The 7,456-nt window shown below is 41.3% G+C and overlaps 1 pseudogene; it reads left to right on the plus strand.

Moving 5' to 3' along the window:
• Positions 1 to 5,348: 5,348 nt before the first annotated feature.
• On the plus strand, positions 5,349 to 6,448 carry LOC118839256 (annotated as a pseudogene).
• The last annotated feature ends 1,008 nt before the right edge of the window (positions 6,449 to 7,456 follow it).

Consider the following 7,456-nt stretch of genomic DNA (forward strand, 5'->3'; position numbering starts at 1 on the left):
TCCTTACAACAATCCTGGGGGTGCTACTATTATTCCTATTTCACAGAGGAGAGAACTGAGGCAAAAAGAAGTTAAATGACTACACTGGGAGGTTGGTCAGGGCCGGTTACATTCCTGGAGTTCTCAGGCAAGTAAAAATGTTAGTGAATACAGAAGGCACAAGTTGGAAGAACTAGGTAAGAAAGGGAAAGTAATTGACATAGCTGGTCACATATCACTGGTTTTGGTCTGTGACCTCATTTAGAACCAGCTATATTTTTAAAAAAATTTTAAATAAGTTTTTATTGATGTCTTCTGTTTTGTACATCATCATAATTCTCCCTAGTATCCTTTCCAAACCCCTTTCAGAGAGCTATTGCTTACGACAAAGAATACTTTTAAAGAGGAAAAAAAAAATCAGCACAACTGATCAATACATTGAAAACCTCTGAAAACATAAGCAGTGTGTGACAGCTGTGAGCCAGCTACATTTTATTCTTGGGGTGCTCACTTTGTGCCCCACTTCCTCCCTCTTCTGCTGGGCACTGTATGGAATAAAGGCTGTGCTTATGACTAGGAACTGGTATCCAGGGAAAGGCAGAAAGCTGGCTGGCCAAAGGCATTCTGCCCAACCCCCGTCCTCCTCCACCCCCTTTTTTCCCTTAGCTTTGGCAGTCAATGAGGAATAGGCGATGGCAATGGGGGAGAGGCAGAAAAGGAAACCAGAAATGTGGAAAAACAAACTGGAGGCCAAGGAAGCTATAAAAAGAGAAAGGTGTGAATGCCATGAATTGACACCCACAGGGATGGCTAACTTCCGGCAGCTTCTTCAGGGTTTCTTGTGGGAGTGTGTGTGTGTGTGGGGGTCTTCCAATAGTGAAGCCCCAGAGATGTCATATATGCTTTCTTAAGCCTGGATTGTGCCTAAAGAATATTCTATGGACTGTATTTATTTAACTTTTCTTCTAAGAGCACCAAACCAAGCAATTACCATGTGACTGCCTTTCACTAAAGCTATAGCTAGCCCTGGAAGAATAGGAATTTGCCCCAAGGTGCTGCACTTCCTGTGGGAGGAGGGATAACTTCTTTTTTAGGAGGATATACTTCTTCCTTGAGGATCTCACCTTGCCTGAAGTATAAAACCACCATGCCTCAATCAATCCTCCCCTCCAGAATTATCCATTGGCACCTTTTCACACTCAATCAACAAGCATTTATTAAAAGCCTACTAAGTGGCATACACTGCACTACATCTTGGGGATTACATAATTTTTTTCCAGACCTGTGATTTCATTGGCATAGAGAACTCTCTTCTACCACAGTATACAGGTATTCCCTCTGTACTGGATAGGGGATACTTGCTTTTGAGTCTAAAGCAAGGGTGAATAGACTGGAGGGTGATAAGAAAATTCCTGGGGTGGAATCAATAAACATTTATTAAGAGAAGCAAAAGACAATCCCTGCCCTCCAGGAGTTTACAATCTAATGAATAGGAAGCAAGACTAGGGCTAGCTACATAGAATGTGCTAAGTGACTCAGGCCTCAGTCATTCAGAACAACCCAGGCCCCAGAGCAGGGGTTGTAGAGGTTAGAGTGTTAAATCTCCCAGGAAGGTTCAGCAGTAGGGTGGATCATGAAGTCCAGTCGGTATAACACCAGGCCAGGCAGGATGTCAGGAAGGACTTGAACTGGGATTTTCTTCCCTCTGAGGCCAGTTCTCCAGCCAGGCTCCACTACTGCCTTACTAGGGAAGCATAAGGATACGAATACAAAAGTAGGGAAATCCCTGACCCACAACTTCACCATAAGTAGGGGTAATGAGAATAAGCACTTATTAAGCCCCTATTGTGTGTCAGGCACTGTGCTAAATGCTTTGCAAATATTATCTTATTTGAAGGAACTCTTCCTTGTAGCAGCCTGTTACTCTGTTCTTCTCCCCCACCCCCCTCATCCCCAACCCTGCCCCCATTACCTTCTTGGGAGACAACACTCTCACCTTCCGGAAGTCCTGAGTTGTTCTGAATGATGTGGTCTGAGTTACTTAGCACATTCTATGTAGCTAGCCCTAGTCTTGCTTCCTATTCATTAGATTGCAAATGTAATACAAGGAAAATTAGGAACCCCTGAGTAACCCCTAGCTACTGACAAGCCCCCCCCAGAAAGAATGGATTCAGATATCTTTGGTATTTAGCAAACCCCTGGGACTCCATGGCTCCTTCCTGAAATGTCAATAGATAGGACCATCCCACTGAGAGATAACTTGATAGACCCTTCCTGGGAGATATCCCTGGGACTCTGTGACTCCACCAAGGAATGTAAATGAGATTATCCCACTAGTACGATAACCTGACTGAATCTTTTGATCAGCCAGGACCTTTGTTCCTCTTCCCCCCTACTCTGTACCCCCATATCCTATATAAGCCAAGCCATCACCCCAACACATTTGCCATTGATTTGTGGTGCCGTACCCCGATGGCCACCGGCTAATAAATTCTCCACTTAAAACTTATACTCTGTGGTGTGTCTCGCTCGCTTCTGGTACAACACAAGCTCCTGGAGGGCAGGGACTGTCTTTTGCTTCTTTTTGTATCCTCAGCCTTAGTGGGAGCAGGGCACATAGTAGACGCTTAATAACGTTCTTTGATTCCACCCCAGGAATTTTCTTATCATCACCCTCCAGTCTACTCACCCTTGTCATCTGCTTTACCCTCAAAAGCAAGTATCCCCTATCCAGTACAGAGAGGATACCATATACTGTGGTAGAAGAGAGTCCTCTATATCAATGAAATCACAGGCCTGGAAAAAAGGTCTAGATGGGAGAAAGTCTTGCATCTGCCTCATTACAGGTAAATGCAAACCTCTCTTCCAGAAAGTGGACAAAAAGCCATTGTTACATTATTGTAGAGAAAACCATCCAGAGAGTCATCTAATTATTCATTTATGCATTTATTTATTTATTCATTTATTTACTTATTATCTATTTATTTGTCCATTTGTTTGCTTTTAAAGGAGCCAGTACTTCCTCTTAAGCAAGCTGTCCCTGCTATCCCTAAACCCCAGATGCATGACGGGGCACCTGTGTAGATGGGAGTACAAGCTCCGAGCACTGGCCCAGAGAGTTCAATCTTTGCTTCACCCACTTCTGCCTAGAAGAGGAACAAGAACCACACGAAAGTAAGGAGGTTTTTTTTTTTTTTCTGGCCCTTAAAGGAGGCCCAGAAAGTCAAACATGGGTCTGGAATTACCTCAGGGGGCAAAGGGTGAGTTGTACATCTGCAGGGAAGTTTGTACAGCTGCAAAAGGGAGTTTTCCTTTTGTGTGCTCCCCACTGCAGTGGGGAATTGGCATCGGTGTAAATGAGCAGTGCCAGGGAGCACTGGCCCACAGTAGACGCTTTTGCCCCTTCCTAATGCACATACACACCAGTGTAAAAACCCCTGTACCTTATCCTCTGATACCTTCTTAAAAGTCAATAATCATTTTGTTTAAGAAAGAGATATCATCCAATGACAAGAAAGTGGCTTTATGGCTTAATTATCTTCTTGGCATTGATAGGAGTTGAAGTATTAATGTTTTTAAATGGATCATATTCAGTTTCCCATTTTTAAACAGGAACATACTTTGGATGTGTAGAAGTGGCTGGTCATCATGCTTTTTCATACTGTTAGTTTATGGTCAATTTTGAAGCTCCAATTTCGTTGAACTTTGCCAGTTCTTAGGTCATCACATCCCCAAATGTCTGGCTTTCAAAATTAGACATCCTGAGACTACAGGGTTAGATTTGCCTTTCAGGTGGAGACTTTTACAGCTGGTGGGATATGAGCTCTTTTAGGCCATAGAGACCTCATTAGGCCAGGAGGGTGGGGTGGGTGGGAGTGGGATTGGCTACAGGATCTGGTGAAAGGAGTCCTTGGAGACTTCTGGTTAAGATGATGACATGAGAGGTCTTAGAGGAACCTAGGTTTCCCTCAAGTATTCCAGCAAAGCTCTAAGAATGTGCCAGAAGGAACAATGACAGAGAAAACCAGAGAGAAATGTCTATAACCTCCTCTGTCCTGCCCAGGACTGCACAAGAAGATTGCCAGAAACTAGTGGACACTGAGCAAAGAAGAAATAATGAGCTCCATGATCTTAGAAAAACCCGGACAGACTTGTAGGAAATAATGAAGAGTGCAATGAGCAGGACCAAGAGAACATTGTATACAGTAACAGCAATATTGTTTTAAGAACAACTTTGAGCAAATAATTCATTTTGACTATTATAAATACCCAATTTAACAGCAAAGGACCTATGAAAGAAGATGCTATCTGTATCTAGAGAAAGAACTGATAAATGCAAATATGTATAGAATGATTTACATACACATATTACATATCTATGTCTAATGATAACCATCTCTAGGGTAGGAGGGGAAGAAAAAAGGAAAAAATATAAATTTACAAGTTGTACATAACGATTTTCAATTTTCATTTGCAATCATCTTTTTTTTAAAAATTATACTATGTTATGAAAATGCTTGTTTTATTCCATAAATTAAAAGAAAAACAGGGAAGGAAGTAGTCACACTGCCAAACTGGCAACAGAGATGACAAGCATAGCATCCAGGGTAATCTACGTCACAGGTGTCAAACTGTCCAGCAGCAATATATGAAATTGGTGTGGAATTAAGTGCATTGGAAGGGTAAAAAATAAAAGGAAGGAAAATAAATATTTGATTAGAACACAGGCCTGAAATCAGAAAGACTCATCTTCCTGGGTTCAAATCTGACCTCAGACACTTAGTAACTAGTGTGACCCTGGGCCGGTTTTTACACTTAGCCCTGTTTTTACCTCAGTTTCCTCATCTGTAAAATGAGCTGGAGAAGGAAAAGGCAAACCACTCCAGTATCTTTACCAAGAAAACCCTATATAGGATCATGAAAAGTCAGACACGATAAAAGAACGAAGGGTTAATCACATTCCCTTTTTCCCCTACCAACTTTTTTTGTTGTAAAGAGATTGAGGGGAAGGGGCAGAAAAAAAAAAAGAGTACATTACATAAAAGGAAGGGCTTGGGCAAAGCCAGGCCAAACCTGTGGCAAGCCCTCCCTAAAGTCTCCCACACCCCCCCACCCCCATCCCCAGCCAGGTGTCCGATCTGTCTTCTCCGCTCCTGCTATGCTCTACTGCAGCAGCACGTCCCAGTACCGCGCTGCCCGGAGAACCTGTGAAGTCGGCTTGGACCCATTTGTTGGCAGACACACTGAGAGGGGAAACTGTATCCAAGAAAGGAAAGGAAAAGACAGAAACCCTAATTAAGGAAATAAAAGAAGTAGTCTGTTCTCCAGAAGTCCAAGACAATGTCATTGTAAAGATGCGGAGGAACGCGATGACCCTTTTCCCAGGGACTCTGAGTACGCTCCCCCAAACATCAGACCATGGTGAAGGGGCACTAGGCAGTGAAGCGCCCGTGGATGGAAGCCAATTTCCTCCAGCCGCAGAGCAGGACCCTCCATTTGTTTCAAAGGCTGGCTACCTTGAAAAATGAAGATTCCAGTTTTCTGGGATTTGAGTGGCGGTAGTCTAGGGCTCTCAGTAACTTTTCTATTGGCGTGGGAGTGACAAAGAAAGACAGCAGTAGGGCGAATGTGCTATAGATGCGTACTTGTGGCAGAATGATTAATATCCTTAGGAAGGATACCACAAAAAACGTGGTAGGGGAAAAAGGGAATACGATCACCATTTTGTTGTTCAATCGTGTCTGACTCTTCATGACCCCATCTGGGGTTTTCTTCGCAAGGATACTGGAGTGGTTTGCCATTTCCTTCTCCAGCTCATTTTACAGATGAGGAAACTGGGATAAAAACAGGGCTAAGTGACTTGCCCAGGGTCTCAACAGCAGCTAGCCAGTGTCTGAGATCAGATTTGATCCAGGAAGATGAGTCCTCCTGATTTCATGCCTGTGTTCTAATAAGTACCTCTAATAAATCAAAGAAAGATCTCTGTTTTGAAATCTCAGCTCCTGATAACATCTGCCCATTTATAGCAGCCACATCTCTAGATACTGAGGAAGAGGTATGCTAGCTGAAATGTTTGTTGCAAGATACGGAATCTGATTTTATTCCTGAGGATGATGACAAAACAGGAGAATTATATGATGGTATTGGTCATGCTTCCCCAATCCAGAGTCTGCTTACAAATGGCAAACTAATGGATGATGAAACATATGAAGGACTCCCAGAAGAGGATGATGACAATGCTGCTGGGAAGTCAAGATGTTAACTCATACTTCAGAAGATAAAAGCACTGAGTATGTGAATTTTTAACGAGTATTGCACAGGGGCTGTTCTTGCTGAGTTGTCATGTAAACATGATGTTATCTACATTCTCAGCAAGGACCACAACAGATTTGGTTGGTGGCTAGGAGAAAGGAAGAGAACCATTGGCTTGGTGCCTGAAGTCTACATAATGGAGATGGCTGATACTTGAGAGCCCTCAGACTGAAGAAAGAAGTTGAGATCAACTTTTCCTTTCTGCCTAAGATGTTGTGGAGTAAGTGAGATCATTGGATGACGGCTTATCTATTTTTTCTGTACTGTTGAAAGCCATCAATATTTTCTTTTCGTTCAGCTTTGGTTGTTTTTTATATAATTATTTTTCATGATGTTCTTATGATAAATTAAATTAAAGTATTTATAGCAATCAAATACAAGCAGTAAAGTTATTATGCTTTTGCTATTTTGCACAAGAAACAATTGTAATTACTATTTATTCACCTGTTTTATGTAAATAATATCATTTTGCTTTGTTGAAGAACTCAGTACTGTTTCCCAAATGGCAAATGACCCTTCTCATGGGTAGTGTAATGCCCATTATTAATAAACTAAGTTTTGTGACTATAATGTATAATTTCACTGATATTTCAATTTAATATATCTTAGTGATGCACATGGAAACTATGCACAGGAATAAAAAGAAATGGCAGAGCAGGATAATATTGAGGAAAAACACAAATATCAATCATGGCCATGAACAAGAAGGATAAACTCAGCCATAAAACAGAGAAGGGTAGCAGAATGGACCAGAAAGCAGAATCCAACAATATTAGAAACACAGACTTAAAATGAGTGATAAAAGCAAAATTTATTATGTCTCAAGCAAAATTTAAAAAGCAAGAGTTGAGCGCAATAATATTGGATAAATCTACAGTAAAAATAGACAAGGTTAAAAAAAGATGAGCAAGGAAATTGCATGATGCTTATAAACACTATAGATAATGAAATAATGTTGATACTTGGCATATACAATGAATAGCATAGCATCTAAATGCTTAGAGGAAACACCAATCAAATTACAAACTTGATCTAAATTAATCAAATTGTAAATAGGGATTTCAGTGTAGCCTTTTTCAGGCCATGACAATTTTTTTAAAACATTTTTATTTAAAGCTTTGAGATCCAAATTCTATCCCTCTCCTTTCCCTCCGCTCTCCCTGAG

Source organism: Trichosurus vulpecula, chromosome 1 (assembly GCF_011100635.1).
Source record: "Trichosurus vulpecula isolate mTriVul1 chromosome 1, mTriVul1.pri, whole genome shotgun sequence".
Classification (NCBI taxonomy): Eukaryota; Metazoa; Chordata; class Mammalia; order Diprotodontia; family Phalangeridae; genus Trichosurus; species Trichosurus vulpecula.